The following is an 18088-nucleotide window of genomic DNA, read 5'->3' as shown; positions in this document are numbered from 1 at the left end:
ATTTATAGAAAGACCCTTATACGTGTTAAATAACAGGAACAATTAATTAATTAATTAAATACATTTCAAAAATCACCAGATACCTATTGTATCCCAGGAATTCCTGACAGGAAGGTGTGGCCCTGGCCCACTAATACACTGTAGAACCAAATTTACACCAGCTCACATGCTACCAAAATGCCAATGACGCCATCTTGTGGTGAACTAACACCGTCTGGTTGAACCAGACAGGCAGTCTATTGAACACAACCTAGGAAATGTGAGTTAGCCGTTTGGCCAGTGTTCTTGCCTTGCTCTTCAGAAAGGACCGGCTGGTCTTGGAGAAGGACTGGAGCAGGCTGTCGATTAGCTGTTTCTCTTTCTCCTTGTTGGTCTTCCAGGAGCTGCTGGTAGCGTTGGGGGTGAAGGTTCCGTCCTGCAAGTCTTTATACAGAGACATCAGCACCTCGTGGCTCTGCTGCAAGACACAACGACACAGCACTGTCAGGGCCACAGCCTCTCTGTGTTTATACTGCTGGACAGCTAGGACACACTGAATGATATTTGTTTATAGCCAAGCCTTACAAGAATACCACAATTGAACAATTCCCCATTAGCACAACTTTCCAAAAAGATACATGGCAGTTGATTCTGCAGTGAAGACAGAAAGCTGGTCTGTGTTTCTTAAGGTACCTTGGACTCAAAGCTCTCTTCGGTCTTAATGGCGTGTCCCTCCTGTATCATGATATCAGCCACACTGGAGGTGACCGTGTCAGTGTTGATGAGCAGCTCCACGTGCATGACGCCGTGCAGGATAGAGAACAGGGAGACAATGAGTGAGAGGCCGTTCACCAGGGTTATGAAGCGGTTGCGTGCGCGGCTGCTCCACTGGTCCCCCAGGATCATGGACTGGGCTGATGGATGCATCCTCGAGATACGAAACTCCTGGGCCTGAGTAGGACACAGTCACACCAGAATACAGGCACATTTTATCTGGTTAGGGTGTGGCCAAAATAGGGTGGATCAGGAAGATACAGTAGGTTTACTATATAGACTTTGTAGCTGTACCTGCAATGGGTGGGCCATGATATCAGCAGGTAGCTCCCTCAGACAGCTGCATGACACCAGGGTGGTGTTTCCGTAGTCCAAAAAGAACACCTGGGACATTCAAAACACATACTTTACATGGTTCATCCACTATAACAGCAACTATAATTAACCTGTATTTAAGTGTATGAAAGGGAGTCATTGTGTGTGCCAGTAAGCTTGGAGAGCATGTGATTGTACCTCCACAGAGCTGCCGCGGACGTGCAGGATCTTGGCACGGTAGTAGAGGCCCTGCTCGTCGCCCTCAGAGAAAGGTGCCAGGCACAGTAGGTTGGGGTAGAGAGAGACAGGAACTGGACACAGCTCACGAGAATTCATCTCAGCTGTCAGATAGCGCTGCTTCTCCATGCTGGCCTCGCCTGCCTGGAAGCCCCAGAAGTGGCCCACCTCCACCACCTAGGGAGCCAAGATGAAGGGGGCATGCTCGGTTACCACCTCCACTGTAGACTGTACATAACGAACATGGAGGGTATGTGATCACCTAAACTCAGTTACTCTAGATATAATCTTCACCACATTACTCATTTACACAAATAACTCAAAGAAATGTGACTGAAAAAGGAGTTTCAGCCTGATTACCAACTTCTGTAATGTTGACCACGAGCTTGTCTGGGTCGATGGTACTGCTCAGCACCCCCACTGGGTAGACCGAGTTGTCCTGGAAGTCCACATTCACCCTGCAAACCACAGAACTGGATAGAATGAGTGATGAAAAGAAAACCTGGAGGATCCCTCCAAGGGGGAACACAGTGCAAGTGTAACAGTCAGTCACTGAGCTGCATCAGTGACACAAATAATCTATGAGACTGACCCAACTGTAACTCACTCTCATGACAGCCCAGTCTCTAAATGTGTGTAAGGAGAAGGGGGGCGGGGTCTAGCTCGGCCTAAATCTTCCCTCTAAGAGGCTGTGTGATGGCTGTGGAGTGTTAACCATAGTGCCAGCACGTCAGGTTACATCAAGGCCCAGTGTGGAGGGGTGCAGCCTGTGGGTGGCTGCAGGGCCCACTTCCCCCAAACAACCACTGACAGGACACCTCCACCCCCCTGAAGAGGTACCTGGCCCTGAGCCAGAGCTTGCATTAGCTAGACATCTACTGACCGCAAAACACATTTATCTTGAGAAGTTGGGGTAAGATGCTTCACCCATGCAGAAAACTGTATTTTGTAGCATATGAGAGGGTGAAAACTACACCTCCTAGCAGAGTATTATTAGTGTGAGAAGGATGTATAGGCGTTCTACCGAGCGTATCTCATGTGGCAGACGGTCCTGCTCCCAGCGTGGGACTCCACTTTGTCACTGGGGTGCACAAACAGGCCCAGAGGATGCCTCTGGTGGGCCAGGAGGAGGGCCAGTGACACCTCAGGGAGCACCCCCGACCCCCGGGTAGTCATCCGGTAGAACTCCACATGCACCCTGAACGAACAAACAAATGTTCATCTTACCAATGAACTATGGGTATGCTGTTAGACCATTTAGGTCAAAACATCTAAGAAGTATTTATCTATGAAACATGATGAGTTATGGTCTATATAGTCAAGGTTTCATCTATTAGTTTGTTACCGGGATCCATCAAAGGCTATGGACTTGACCTGGCCACACTGGCGGAACAGGGACTGCAGCTGCTTATAGTACAGGAAACTATAGGGGGGCAGGTTCCTCACCTGAGACCAAACAGTCAAAGAGCCGGTCAGTGGGCTAGCATTCACAAGATACAACACGGTTCATGTATAGGAATCTGATGAATCGGGGGTAAAGGCATCATACTAGCACTGTTGTTTTGGGATCATGGCCAGACAGGTCTTTGGAGGCCAGCTCTTCATCCATTTCCCCTTGGGCAAAGTAGTTGGGGTAGTAGGCACCAGCGATAACCACCTGAGAAAAATAAATATGAGATTCTATCAAATAGACAAGGCCAGAGTGATAGTCTGTGTAGAAGGGCTAGGTACACAAGGTGAAATTAGTGTCATAACAATACTTATAAAGTAGTTCATAACGCAGGTTCAAATCAGTAAGGTTGGTCTGAATGGAGAGCTCACTATTTCATTCAGTAAGCACAATATAATTGACATTGCTTCCTCTATGGGCACAGCAAGAATTTACATCTGATGTTTACAATGTTCTCATGTCGCTTTTCCTCCTTTACTATTAATTAGCCACGTGCAGAACATCAGTCACCTATTACCCTATGGCCAATAAGCACTGCTGAATAATGCAATTTTACCACACTTTCTAATTAATCAATGGGCATACCTGTGCAATCATCAATCTGCTCTCTTCTCACCAATATTGTGATGTATTTCAATGAAGGCTTACTCTATTCAGTTAAGCCTTCCCTCAATTGAATAGAGATAAGTTGGAAGTAAGGTGTAGAGCTCCAGAATGCTTGCATGTGCCTCGTCTCACCTGCAAGATGAATCTCTGCTTGTGGAGGCTGGAGTAGTCCATGGGCAATGGGTTCTCAATCACATGCATGTTGAACTGGGACGTCCTCTTCTTCAGGTCCTCATAGAGCTCGGCCACCTGGGGGGGTCACAGAGTCGGGGTCAGGTGGTCAGAAATTAGGGACAACTGGTGTGTGTTTCGTGAGATGCTCATCTCTATACCTCTCTGATCCTCCTGATCTGGATGCAGTTCTCCTTGCCCCACTCCAGCTCATCCTGGGAGGAAGAACACACACACACACACACCTTGTCTGATGTCTTTAGGCACCTCCTTTATTACATACGCTTCTATGTATTATCCATGTTGGAAGTTAATTTATGTAACATAACGATCTAAATGCTCTCACTTTTGGATGCCTCAACTGTCCCTTGTTTCTGGACGTGTGCCAAGCCTTGAATGCGTTGACAAAAGCAATGGAATCCCTCGGCACACCGTGTGCAAAGGACAGCTTGCGCCTAAATATTCAAACATTTAAGAGAAGACAGGGACAAGTGTTATAGCTAGCACTGTGGTGGTAATTTAATAACTGACTTATGGATGAAGACTCATGAAAATAAAATAATGTTCAAAACCTTCTAAATAGGACTACATTCATTATTTTTACTAACTGTATTTTCATGTAAACTTGACCTAATAGTGGGAGTGTTAAATAATGATAAGCAGTTGTTTTGCTATATTAGTCTATTCAACATCTCCTCGTCTTTCCAACTGTCCTTCGATGCTGGAGCAGCTAATCCGGCTAGATGTGTGGGGGTGTAGAGAGCTATAGGCTATGGCACTTCAGTAAAAAAAATATATATATAACAAAAATTTGATGTGTAAACTTTTTTTATACAACGAACGTTTACATTGCTTGTAAGTAAAATAAATACATTGGTATTTAAAAAAAAAAAAGGTTGGATGTGTCTGAGGCTTATAGCCTTACGCGCTAATGATGTGTCAAATGGACAATGTCCCAATCCTCTCCAACCTGGCATGGTATAAATTGATCCGGAATCTTCTCTTTATTTATAGACTAATCAACGCTGATCAGGCCCAGTCCTGGACGATATGCCACCGTAGGCGAGACAAAGAAAAATGAATTATGCCCTCCTACCCCCGCAAATTAGAATAGCAGCCTAGGCTATATAGCATCAGCCTACAATGCACTTTTACGAATGCCCATGTGGTAGCCTACCATATGTAAAACAGGCAATTTACCGTTAAACCCTGTCATTTGGTTACATTCATTTCTGTTAATGCATGCATTACTTAGTAATTTACCATTCTCGGCGTGGAAATGCTGTTTGTAGAGTTCACAACCTGCTACACTTATAGTTTATTTCATCCCATCATTTACACGCTCCATGTGAGCATGTGTCTGGTTTCCCTGTCCTGTTAATGTTTATGGTGCACGCCTGAGCACGAATAGGTACCTGGCCTGCTTCTCGTAAATGTATGAAAGTGCCCAGCTGAGCTTGTCATTTTTTCTTCACCTCACACAGTAAGTTAAATTATAATAGTTCCTCAGTTTTTGAAAAATATTTTTAAACTCGACAATCAGCATTGCTGATAAATAGGCTATGGACATGCGGTGTGTGTGTATTTGTTTTCATATTCATACTATAGCATAGCTGTCCCTTTCATATTTCCATTTCAGTTCCTTATAGCCCAAGGTAGGCCTAGGTTTTTTAATACATTTTAAGGAAACTATATATATTTGCTTGTGTCTGACATATGCTGGTGGCTTTGATTTGACGGGTGCTTTTACAAGGGTGGGCATGTAGCTTTATTTTGATTCCGTTAATTCTGTGTCAATACGAAAATGCTACAGATTCTCTCCAACCTGGCATTTCTTAATTGATATTTAATAACCTGGGGGGAAAAAATGAAATGCCATGGTAATAACGAAGTGTAATGGCTTGTTTAAAATAGGTTTTATTAAGAAGCATTTGCATGTAAACAAGCAAACAGAACTGTAACCTACCCTTTTCTGACCCTCCCTAATGGTTGTTGGTGACTGTACATTGGCCTAAGCAAAACACAACAGTCCTGAGCCATGGTATATTGGCCATATATCACAAACCGGAGTTGCCTTATTGCTGTTATAAAACAGGTTATCAACATCTGATATACAATGGCTGTCAGGGCTCAAACCACCCAGTTTATAAGTGCAATTATATATTTTTTGCTGAATGAGAGAAAATGCATACATTTTAATGTGCCGACTCACCTGTAGCCTGCCAGCTGTTGTAGGGAGGGCATGGCAAAGAAGCTCTTCAGAGACAGGGAGGCAGCTGAGAGAGAGACACACACACACACACGTCGTTGTTGACCAAACACACAAAGCAAAAACCCAAACCCCACTGACCTATGATGAAGCACTCCTCCAGACAGCCAAAGACGTGTCCGAGTACGATCATCTTCCCCAGGTGCAGGTCCACAGGCAGGTTAGCCAGCATCCGACCCAGGAACGTCAGCTCTCCATCAAAACGCTTCTGGCCCTGCCCATTGTTCCCCAGGGACAGCGCGCCCATCTACACCACAAACACGTCATGACGATTCTCTTTCCTTCAAATGATAACTGACTGCAAGAATGCTTAGTGTCACACATTACACACTGATTCACAGTCAAAATGTCTCTATCCATCAATCCTTCCAGCCAAAGAGACCTGACTGTCCTCTCTGCTACCGCACGGCAAGCGGTACCGATGCACCATGTCTACAACTAACAGGGCCCTGAACAGCTTCCACCCCCAAGCCATAAAGACTGCTAAATACAGTGGACAAAAATATATAAAATGCAGCATGCAACAATTTCAACCATTTTACTGAGTTACTGTTCATATAAGTAAATTAGTCAACTGAAAAAAAAAAATTAGGCCAGAATCTATGGGTTTCACATGACTGGGGAGCCAGGCCCAGCCAATCAGAATCCCCACAAAGGTCCTGGGCTGGCGTGTTTACATGTGGTCTGTGGTTGTGATGCCGGTTGGATATACTGCTAAAATCTCTAAAACAACGGAGGCAGCTTATGTTAGAGAAATGAACATTCAATTCTCTGGCAACAGCTCTGGTGGACATTCCTGAAAGTCAGCATGTCAATTGCACACCCCTTCAAAACATCTGTGGCAATGTGTTGTGTGACAGAACTGCACATGTAATGATCATGCTGTTTAATCATGTTTTTGATATGCCACACTTGTCAGGTTTATCTTGGCAAAGAAGAAATTATCACCAACAGGGATGCAAACAAAATAAGCTTTTTGTGCATAATATACAGAGCATTACTGGAATCTTTTAAATTTAGCTCATGAAACATGGGAACAACACTTTACATGTTGGATTCCTATTTTTGTTCAGTATACAGCGCATTAGGAAAGTATTCAGGCCCCTCGTCTTTTTCCATGTTGTTGTGTGACAGGCTTATTCTAAAATTGATTAAAATGTTAGTTTTCCTCATCAATCTACACACAATACACCATAATGACAAAAAAATAAATAATTGTTTGCAAATTTGTAAAAAAATAATTTAATATTACATTTACATAAGCATTCAGACCATTTACTCAGTACTTTGTTGGAGCTCCTTCGGCAGCGATTACAGCCTCGAGTCTTATTTTTATTTGACCCCTTTTTCGTGGTATCCAATTGGTAGTTTACGGTCTTGTCCCATCGCTACAACTCCCGTACGGACTCGGGAGAGGCGAAGGTAGAGAGATGTGCGTGCTCCGAAACACAACCCAGCCAAGCCGCGCTGCTTCATGACACAATGCCCGCTTAACCCGGAAGCTAGCCGCACCAATGTGTCAGAGGAAACACTGTACACCTGGCGAGCATGTCAGCCTGCATTGCGCCCGGTCCCCCACAGGAGTCACTAGTGCGCGAATTGACAAGGACATCCCTGCTGGCCAATCCCTCCCCTAACCTGGATGACGCTGGGCCAATTGTGCGCCGCCCCCTTGGGTTTCCCGGCCTCGACAGAGTCCGGACTCGAACCAGGATCTCTGGTGGCACAGCTAGCACTGCGACACAATCCTTTCTCTGAGCTCTACAGACAATTCCTTCGACCTCATGGCTTGGTTTTTTCTCTGGCATGCATTGTCAACTGTAGGACCCTGAATTTACCACATGGGGACTCCAATCAAGTTGTAGAAACATCTCAAGGATGATCAATGGAAACCGGATGCACCGGAGCTCAATTTCAAGTCTCATAGCAAAAGGGTCTGAATACCTTTTATTTACAAAAGTATGTTTTTTATTTTTAATAAATTTGCAAAAAAAAAATTCTACAAGCCGTTTCCACTTTGTCATTATAGGGTATTGTGTGTAGATTACTGAGGATATGTTTTTATTTTATCCATTTTAGAATAAGGCTGTAATGTACCAAAATGTAGAAAAAGTCAAGGGGTCCAAATACTTTCCAAAAGCACTGTAGTTAGTTAAAATAGTTAGTCCGGGTGGCTATCTGCATGAACCTTTTTGTGTCAACTCTTGACTCATCACATTCGCTGCTGCTACCGTTTATTATCTACCTGTAGCCTAGTTACTTTATCCCTACCTATATGTACATATCTACCTCATACCCCTGCACATCTATTCAGTACTGGTACCCCATGTATATAGCCAAGTTATCATTGCTCATTGTGTATTTCTTCCTTGTGTTAATATTTTTCTATTTGTTGGGAAGGGCCCATAAATAAGCATTTCACTGTTAGTCTACACCTGTTGTTTAGGAAACATGTGATAAATATGTTATTTGAAGAGCCCATCCACAGCACGCACAAACCCCCCCAAAATCACACCTGACAACCACACTCACAAACACCACTGACAGAGCTAATGCTAGCTGACGCAGAGGTCCTGATACAGCAGAACCAACGTTAGGAAATCATTGCAACATCACAAACACACAGTGACAGAACTGGGATTTCAGCACCGCTGTATCTATACTGAACAAAAATATAGAAACGCAACATGCAAAGTGTTGGTCCTATGTTCTCAAATTTGTTTACATCCCTGTGTGAGTATTTCTCCTTTGCCAAGATGATCCATCTGACAGGTGTGGCATATCAAGAATCTGATCAAACAGAATGATCATTACACAGGTGCACCTTGTGCTGGGGACAAAAGGCCACTAAAATGTGCAGTTACACAACACAATGCAACAGATGTCTCAAGTTGAGGGGGCGTGCAATTGGCATGCTGACTGCAGGAATGACCACCATTGCAGTAATGTTCATTTCTCTACCCTAAGCCGCCTCGAACGCCATTTTAAAGAATTTGGCAGTACGTCCAACCCGGCTTCACAAACACAGACCATGTGTAATCACGCTAGCCCAGGACCTCCACCTGTAGGATCTGTCTGAGACCAGCCACCTGGACAGCTGATGAAACTGTGGGTTTGCACAGCCCAAAGAATTTCTGCACAAACTGTCAGAAACAGTCTCAGGGAAGCTAATCTGCGTGCTTGTTGTCTTGACCTGACTGCAGTTCGGTGTTGTAACTGACTTCAGTGGGAAAATGCTCACCGTCGATGGCCAATGGCACGCTGGAGAAGTGTGCTCTTCATGGATGAATCCAGGTTTCAACTATACCGGGCAGATGGCAGACAACGTGTATTGCTTTGTGTGGGCAAGCAGTTGACTGCTGTCAACGTTGTGAACAGCCACAGACAACAAACAATTGCATTTATCGCAGAGACACAGTGACAAGATCATGGGGCCTATTGCTGAGTCATTCATCCGCCGCCATCACCTCATGTTTCAGCATGATAATGCACGGTCCCATGTCGCAAGGATCTGTACACAATTCCTGGAAGCTGAAAATGTTCCAGTTTTTCCATGGCCTGCATACATTTATGGGATGCTCAATGATCGATGTGTACGACAGCATGTTCCAGTTCCTGCCAATATCCAGTAACTTCGCACAGCCATTGAAGAGGAGTGAGAACATTCCACAGGCCACAATCAACAGCCTGATCAACTTTGCGAAGGAGATGTGTCGTGCTGCATGAGGCAAATGGTGGCCACGCCAGACTGGTTTTCTGATCCAGGCCCCTACCTTTTTTAAGAGATATGTGACCAACAGATGCATCTCTCTATTCCCAGTCATGTGACATCCATAGATTAGGATCTAATGCATGTATTTAAATTGACTGATTCCCTTATGTGAACTGTAACTCAGTAAAATCTCAGAAGTTGTTGCACGTTGTATATTTTAGTTTTTTAAAATCTCTCCATAAGTACAGGAATCCAATTCCATCAATGTCTGTTTGGGATAAGGATGTCAGCAGGTCCACAGTGAGGTACCTCTTTGAGCTGAAGCACAGTCCTCTCGATGTCGTTGAGGTTGGGGGGTGAGAGGGCAGTGGAGAGGAGGGAGCGGGGGTCCCCCATGTCCAGTAGCTTCACCTTGAGCATGATGTTGGCCAGGGGGGCACGCTGGGAAAAGTACAAAAATATCCTAGTTACTGTCAGAATAAACTAGCAGCTTTATAGGTCTAGTTGAGTAGCCTGCCTAGTCTTTCAGTAATCACAACCGGTGCATAACCGCTCCCTGCCTGAGAGGGAGAGAGGATTCACAAATCCTCATTGGGAATTTTATTATTGAATTGGAATATCAATTGCTCTCTTGAAATGGAATTGCCTCCCTGATGGCCAGTCTGAGGTGGAACTGCATAGTACTGTACCTCTGCGCTGGTTGCAGTTGGTCTTGGAGGCCCAGGTGAGGCGGAGGGACTGGTAACTGGTCTCTTTGTCACAGACCATGTGACGCGCCAGACAGAAATCAATCACTGTCAACAGGAATACATCAAATTCAGACACAGAGTGAATACAGTATGCAGTACATACAGTGCCTTGCGAAAGTATTCGGCCCCCTTGAACTTTGCGACCTTTTGCCACATTTCAGGCTTCAAACATAAAGATATAAAACTGTCATTTTTAGTGAAGAATCAACAACAAGTGGGACACAATCATGAAGTGGAACGACCTTTATTGGATATTTCAAACATTTTTAACAAATCAAAAACTGAAAAATTGGGCGTGCAAAATTATTCAGCCCCTTTACTTTCAGTGCAGCAAACTCTCTCCAGAAGTTCAGTGAGGATCTCTGAATGATCCAATGTTGACCTAAATGACTAATGATGATAAATACAATCCACCTGTGTGTAATCAAGTCTCCGTATAAATGCACCTGCACTGTGATAGTCTCAGAGGTCCGTTAAAAGCGCAGAGAGCATCATGAAGAACAAGGAACACACCAGGCAGGTCCGAGATACTGTTGTGAAGAAGTTTAAAGCCGGATTTGGATACAAAAAGATTTCCCAAGCTTTAAACATCCCAAGGAGCACTGTGCAAGCGATAATATTGAAATGGAAGGAGTATCAGACCACTGCAAATCTACCAAGACCTTGCCGTCCCTCTAAACTTTCAGCTCATAAAAGGAGAAGACTGATCAGAGATGCAGCCAAGAGGCCCATGATCAGGCCCCCTTGAACTTCGCGACCTTTTGCCACATTTCAGGCTTCAAACATAAAGATATAAAACTGTATTTTTTTGTGAAGAAGCAACAACAAGTGGGACACAATCATGAAGTGGAACGACATTTATTGGATATTTCAAACTTTTTTAACAAATCAAAAACTGAAATTGGGCGTGCAAAATTATTCAGCCCCCTTAAGTTAATACTTTGTAGCGCCACCTTTTGCTGCGATTACAGCTGTAAGTCGCTTGGGGTATGTCTATCAGTTTTGCACATCGAGAGACTGAATTTTTTCCCCATTCCTCCTTGCAAAACAGCTCGAGCTCAGTGAGGTTGGATGGAGAGCATTTGTGAACAGCAGTTTTCAGTTCTTTCCACAGATTCTCGATTGGATTCAGGTCTGGACTTTGACTTGGCCATTCTAACACCTGGATATGTTTATTTTTGAACCATTCCATTGTAGATTTTGCTTTATGTTTTGGATCATTGTCTTGTTGGAAGACAAATCTCCGTCCCAGTCTCAGGTCTTTTGCAGACTCCATCAGGTTTTCTTCCAGAATGGTCCTGTATTTGGCTCCATCCATATTCCCATCAATTATAACCATCTTCCCTGTCCCTGCTGAAGAAAAGCAGGCCCAAACCATGATGCTGCCACCACCATGTTTGACAGTGAGGATAGTGTGTTCAGCTGTGTTGCTTTTACGCCAAACATAACGTTTTGCATTGTTGCCAAAAAGTTCAATTTTGGTTTCATCTGACCAGAGCACCTTCTTCCACATGTTTGGTGTGTCTCCCAGGTGGCTTGTGGCAAACTTTTAAACAACACTTTTTATGGATATCTTTAAGAAATGGCTTTCTTCTTGCCACTCTTCCATAAAGGCCAGATTTGTTCAATATACGACTGATTGTTCTCCTATTGACAGAGTCTCCCACCTCAGCTGTAGATCTCTGCAGTTCATCCAGAGTGATCATGGGCCTCTTGGCCATTAACTCTGATCAGTCTTCTCCTTGTATGAGCTGAAAGTTTAGAGGGACGGCCAGGTCTTGGTAGATTTGCAGTGGTCTGATACTCCTTCCATTTCAATATTATCGCTTGCACAGTGCTCCTTGGGATGTTTAAAGCTTGGGAAATCTTTTTGTATCCAAATCCGGCTTTAAACTTCTTCACAACAGTATCTCGGACCTGCCTGGTGTGTTCCTTGTTCTTCATGATGCTCTCTGCGCTTTTAACGGACCTCTGAGACTATCACAGTGCAGGTGCATTTATACGGAGACTTGATTACACACAGGTGGATTGTATTTATCATCATTAGTCATTTAGGTCAACATTGGATCATTCAGAGATCCTCACTGAACTTCTGGAGAGAGTTTGCTGCACTGAAAGTAAAGGGGCTGAATAATTTTGCACGCCCAATTTTTCAGTTTTTGATTTGTTAAAAAAGTTTGAAATATCCAATAAATGTCGTTCCACTTCATGATTGTGTCCCACTTGTTGTTGATTCTTCACAAAAAAATAGTTTTATATCTTTATGTTTGAAGCCTGAAATGTGGCAAAAGGTCGCAAAGTTCAAGGGGGCTGAATACGCAAGGAATGTCTGTAAACATTATGAAAAAGGCCCCCCTGAGTGGCACAGTGGTCTAAGGCACTGCATAGCAGTGCTAGCTGTGCCACCAGAGAACCTGGTTCGAGTCCAGGCTCGGTCAAAGCCGCACAATTGCGGTGTACTGTGTTTCAGTGTACTGTGTACCGCACATTAGTGCGGCTGGCTTCCGGGTTAAGCGGGCGTTGTCAAGAAGCAGTGCGGCTTGGCTGGGTTGTTTCAAAGCACGCACGGCTCTCAACCTTCGTCGGTACGTGAGTTGCAGCGATGGGACAGGACTGTAACTACCAATTGGATACCACGAAATTGGTAAAATAAAATAAAATAATAATATAAACTCAGCAAAAAGAGAAACATCCCCTTTTCAGGACCCTGTCTTTCAAAGATAATTCGTAAAAATCAAAATAACTTCACAGGTCTTCATTGTAAAGGGTTTAAACACTGTTTCCCATGCTTGTTCAATGAACCATAAACAATTAATGAACATGCACCTGTGGAACGGTCGTTAAGACACTAACATCTTACAAACGGTAGGCAATTAAGGTCAAAGTTATGAAAACTTAGGACACCTAGAGGCCTTTCTACTGACTCTGAAAAACTAAACGAAAGATGCCCAGGGTCCCTGCTCATCTGCATGAACGTGCCTCAGGCATGCTGCAAGGAGGCATGAGGACTGCCATGTCCGTACTGTGAGATGCCTAAGACGGCACTACAGGGAGACAGGATGGACAGCTGATCATCCTCGCTGTGGCAGACCACGTGTAACAACACCTGCACAGGATCGGTACATCCGAACATCACAACTGCAGGACAGGTACAAGATGGCAACAACAACTGCTCCTCACTGACGAGTCGCGGTTTTGTCTCACCAGGGGTGATGGTCGGATTCGCGTTTATCGTCAAAGGAATGAGCGTTACACCGAGGCCTGTACTCTGGAGCGGGATCGATTTGGAGGTGGAGGGTCCGTCATGGTCTGGGGCGGTGTGTAACAACATCATCGGACTGAGCTTATTGTCATTGGAGGCAATCTCAACGTTGTGCGTTACAGGGAAGACATCCTCCTCCCTCATGTGGTACCCTTTTCCTGCAGGCTCATCCTGACATGACCCTCCAGCATGAAAATGCCACCAGCCATACTGCTCGTTCTGTGCGTGATTTCCTGCAAGACAGGAATGTCAATGTTCTGCCATGGCCAGTGAAGAGCCCGGATCTCAATCCATATTGAGCATGTCTGGGACCTGTTGGATTGGAGGGTGAGGGCTTGAGCCATTCCCCACATAAATGTCTGGGAACTTGCAGGTGCCTTGGTTGAAGAGTGGGGTAACATCTCACAGCAAGAACTGGCAAAGCTGGTGCAGTCCATGAGGAGGAGATGCACTACAGTACTTAATGCAGCTGGTGGCAACACCAGATACTGACTTACTTATGACTCCCCCTTTGTCAGGGACACATTATTCAATTTCTGTTAGTCACATGTCTATGGAACTTGTTCAGTTTATGTCTCAGTTGTTGAATCTTGTGTAAATATTTGTATGAACATAACATGTTCGCTGAAAATAAACCCAGTTGACAGTGAGAGGACGTTTCTTTGTTGAGTTTATATAGTTTATATATAAACATTATGAAAAAGAAAGCACCCACCATATTTGACATCTGGGACTGTAACAGAGCTCTCTGCAATGTTGGTGGAGAGGATGATCTGTGGAGACAGACAGAACATTAAAAAACAGAGCTACGTTCTAGAAGTCCTATTCAGTAGAGTGGTGTGATAGTTACCTTCCTGTACCCTGGGACAGGCACCAGAAACACCTCGTTCTGCTCCTCCAGAGTGACAGAGGAGTGGAGAGGGTACACCTGCAGTCTGAAACATACACCATAACAACACCATAACAGCACCATCAAGTTTCTAGTAAGTGCCGGACACACACACAACCTACCATAGTCATGCCCCAGAGACGTAACCAATGAACGTCAGACACACAACACCCACCTCTTGCGCACCAGCTTAGACAAGGCCTCTTGCATGTAGTGGATCTCACCCAGACCAGGAAGGAACACCAGCACACTGCCCCGGTCTGGCAGAGACAGGCGTCCCTACCGCTCAGTGCTCAGTTGTTGAGATACACACAATGGGATAACTATAGGACAACTATAGGACATCTAAAATCAACAGTAACTAATAAATAGTGAACAAATTCTTAATTTATCAAGCAAGCTAAGATGAAGAGTACTGCTGCTTGAACCCTAACCTCTGATCTTTGGCCTCCAGCTCATCAAAGCTCTGGATAAGGCTGACAGCCACGTTGTACATCTCCTCAGTGATGTAAGGTTCATCTAGATGGTGGGTATCCACCTGATAGATAATACACAGACAGTGTTAGGTTAGTCTAAACTGTGAGTACCAGCTACATCCACAGACGAGGCTTGATGCTACCCCGCCCACCCTGTGAGGAATCAGGCTGCAGAGGTCATCCAGGTAGAACTCCTCAACGGCGTAGGGAGCCCCCTCCACCTCAAACACATAGGCTGGGTTCATCTGGCTGCGGATAGGCGTGCCAAAGTACTCTGCAAACTCCCTGCAGTTGATGGTGGCTGACATGAGGATGACCTGCATAAAGAGGGAAGGGAGGCGTTGTGTGTCTGTTTAGTCAGTACGGTTTAGGATCACATGGTGGTGAGTGCTGAGAAGCGTGGGCTCACCTTGATGTAACGAGAGTTGGAATGGAGGAGCTTCCTCACAACCAACAGGAGAAAGTCCAACTCCTCCGTCCGCTCATGGACCTGAAATACACAGAACCACCCTGCTTACCTACTGGCTCATCCACTGCCAAGGCAAGACATTACTCACCATCAGCTAGTTTGATGTTACTGGGTACTAAGATACACTGAACACCAGATAGGACAACATTATTAGCGGTCTAGTCATCTGTAGACGACTTTGAAATTACGGCCAGTCTGTCTCAACAGGAAAGTGAGTCTTGGTTACCTCATCTATAAAGATGTGGGAGTACCAGTTTCTGCAGCAGCACCCCAGTGGTCATGTAGAGGAGTCTGGTGTGTTCAGTGGCCATCTTCTCTAGGCCCACCTGAAACAAACCAACAAACATAATGGCTAAGTGGCAAGTGTACATTCACACACAAGCACATAAACACATCCATGTAGGTCAAGAGGAAAGGTGAAGTCTAAAGGCAGACGTGAGGATGCTACATCTGTCGCTTCCATCTGTGACATCAAACAATCATTACCCAGAGCACTGTCTCACCACACAACGTGACTCTCTATCAGACAAATGACCTGTCCTAACAACCACCTCCCCCCCCCAGGGAAGATGCCCTCATGTTCTGCTACTCAACTCAAAGTACAAATTCCCTTACGGCTTGACTTTCATAAAACTCTCAGAGAAACTAAAGATCGAGAGAGAAGGCACAGTAAATATCCACTACAATCCCCCTAGGACAGACAGAGCCAAAGCTAAGAGAACTGGATAAAAGCAGCCCTCCTTGTTAGTACTGACAGGGGAAGGTCACTGTGAAAGTGGAAACTCTCCATACATCCTCAAGGCCTGGAACCCATCAGTTTCTCCAGCTCTCCACTGGAACCATTACACTGGTAGGAACCTATCAATTGAATAATAATCATTATATGGTAGTACATGAATGGTATAAATAACAATGTATAGCTCCCACAAGGTGCAGAGTATGAGTACTTGGCTACCATTATCTTCTAGTGTCTCCTACAGCTCTGCTTCACCCCTTCATCTTTCATTAGTTCACACTCTCCACTATACTGTGACCTCCCATCTATATTTATTCTGACAAGCTTTCAAGCCCTTAGGTGTTCATCAGGTCAGCCCATCACTGTATCACTCCTCAATCACTGTCTTGCTAGCAGTGACATCACCCCTGCTGCAGTCCACAGCAGAGCAGACAGAGGCGAGGAGCAGGGAGTTATAATTAGACTGTCTCTTGTTTCAGAGCTGGACACAATGCAACCAGACAGCCTGGAAACAGTCCAGCATGGAATCCTGTCCACCCCACTCCTTCCACTCCTCTCTCTGTTAGAGAAACGTCAAGTGGGCTTTTTGTACAGCGCTTCATCGAGAGATAATAGTATCGCTAGAGGTGCTAAACTCAGTCCACTGCCCCTTGTTATGCAACCTGAACTCTGAATTCTTGTTTCTTGCATCTTTTTCTCTCTTCTTTCCACCAAGGGATGTGTATGGTGTGCATGGTAATGTGTTTTTTGGGGTATAGATATCAAAATTGTATAATTAACAAGGTGTGAGTGAGTGTGGTGTGAATTCTTCACTAACCTGGTATCCCACCAGACTACCCAGGGTGCACTTGCGCTCTCTGGCAACCCATCGGGCAATGCTGCTGGCGCCTATTTTGCGAGGCTGGGTAACCGTGAGGTTACAGGGGGCATTCTTCTTGCTGTAGTAGTCCAGGATGAACTGAGGCAGCTGGGTAGTCTTCCCACTGCCTGTGGCTCCACGAATGATCACCACAGAGTTGTTCTCAATCAGAGAGATGAGCTAGAAATACACAAACACATATCAAACACAACAGAGGAGAGAACATTATATTTGCCATTTTAAAGCTGAAAATCAAAATATGATTCAACAACCTAAATTATAGTTTATAATAAAAAGTATTCTAATCTGTTTATGTTCAGCCACAAAAACATCCAAAACATTCAGATTCTGCTCTTGCTGGACAATAAATGTGAATCTGAGTAGGAAATTAAAGTCTGAAACACAGATATTTTCAATAATGGCCCTACTCCATCAGACTGTTACTTGAAAGCATGTGATGACAGTCACAGTGAGTTAGGGTCCCTGCTCTTGTTGCGCCTATGGCTCCATCAGATAGAATCAGTGTTCATCTGAAGCACAGTAAAACCTTGAATGGAGTTACGACCTGAGGAACTGTTGCCAATGACCATCTCTGTTCAAGTCTATGACCTGAAAAGGTCTGAAATGGCAGAAGTACCTAAAGCGTGTGTGGCTACTAAAGTATTTTACCTCCTGTCTATTCTTTGTGATGGGCAAGCTGGGGTAGTCATAACTGGCCAATGGGGTTGGAGGCGCACCTAGAGTTAGAGAGAAACACAAAAAGGTTTGCTCATTGACTTTCTTAATTGTCGGGGAAAAAAGGAATCCAATTGAAAGCCAAATGAATTAGAAAGGTATATCAATGTGTAACTCACTCGCAGAAAAGTCAGGCTTTCCTGTCTTGTTCCTCATTCCCCCATGTTCACTCTTTGGGCTGACCTGCTGTTGGGGAGCTTTTACAGGGCTAGAGAGAAACACAGATTCTCAGGTAAATCAAAAGATTGTGCACTGAAATGTCAGACTGTCAACTAATGTCAATTCCATGACTCTTTGCTCTGGCGAAACAAGAGAAAACTGCTGTATGGTGTTTCAGTCCAGCCACCCAATCCTTTTAGAAAACCAAACTTATCAGCATTTAAGCATCAAGGAGAGACAA

At 44.6% G+C, this 18088-nt stretch overlaps 1 pseudogene; it reads right to left on the bottom strand.

Moving 5' to 3' along the window:
* The window catches only part of LOC110504207 (ATP-dependent RNA helicase TDRD9-like), a 28920-nt pseudogene that overhangs the window by 5825 nt on the left and 5007 nt on the right, over positions 1–18088 (bottom strand).

This window comes from Oncorhynchus mykiss, chromosome 25 (assembly GCF_057628025.1).
Source record: "Oncorhynchus mykiss isolate SJ-2025 chromosome 25, ASM5762802v1, whole genome shotgun sequence".
NCBI lineage: Eukaryota > Metazoa > Chordata > Actinopteri > Salmoniformes > Salmonidae > Oncorhynchus > Oncorhynchus mykiss.
This window is presented reverse-complemented; position numbering and strand designations above follow the sequence as displayed.